The sequence below is a fragment of the Alexandromys fortis genome, unplaced genomic scaffold (assembly GCF_014885135.2).
Source record: "Alexandromys fortis isolate MF-2015 unplaced genomic scaffold, M_Fortis_MF-2015_v1.1 scaffold_128, whole genome shotgun sequence".
NCBI classification, from domain to species: domain Eukaryota; kingdom Metazoa; phylum Chordata; class Mammalia; order Rodentia; family Cricetidae; genus Alexandromys; species Alexandromys fortis.
The window spans coordinates 5080902-5081504 of record NW_026068012.1 but is presented as its reverse complement, the minus strand read 5'-3'; positions in this window follow the sequence as shown (position 1 = coordinate 5081504).

The following is a 603-nucleotide window of genomic DNA, read 5'->3' as shown; positions in this document are numbered from 1 at the left end:
TGAGGCAAATGACAGCATTACTAACAACTAAAATTCATTTAGAGGTCACAAGTAGGGAAAAGATCTTGACGAAAACTCAAAAGTAAAAAAAGCACTCTAGGATGCAGATATTGAAGATCCCTGTAAGATAACATAGGTAGTAAGTAGATGATCCTGACACTGTAACATAAGCACATGACCCAGAGTCCACAGAATTCTCCAATGTGTTACTCTCTTTTAAATTGAGTTTGAGATTATTTGATTATACAGTATTGATAAAAGCCAGAATCCTTATTTAGTGTCATGTCCACATCCCATTTATTCCTGATTATCATTACTAAAGAAGTAGATACAATCTTAAAGATTGATTATGTAAGAAAACTTTGATAGCATTAGGATAAACCATACTGTGAGTATATAAGATCACAAGAAGGAATGCAAGCAAAAGATTCCTGTGATACACTGAAATGCAGCTGATATTTTAAGTTCTATGGTCTCACAGAAAGTATCTAAATTGGGAAATTAAAAGCTAAGACAACATTAATCATAAAATACAAGCATATTTGCTGTCAGTGTCACAGACTACTTGTTTTTTTTTTTTTTTTTTTTTTTTTTTTTTTTTTT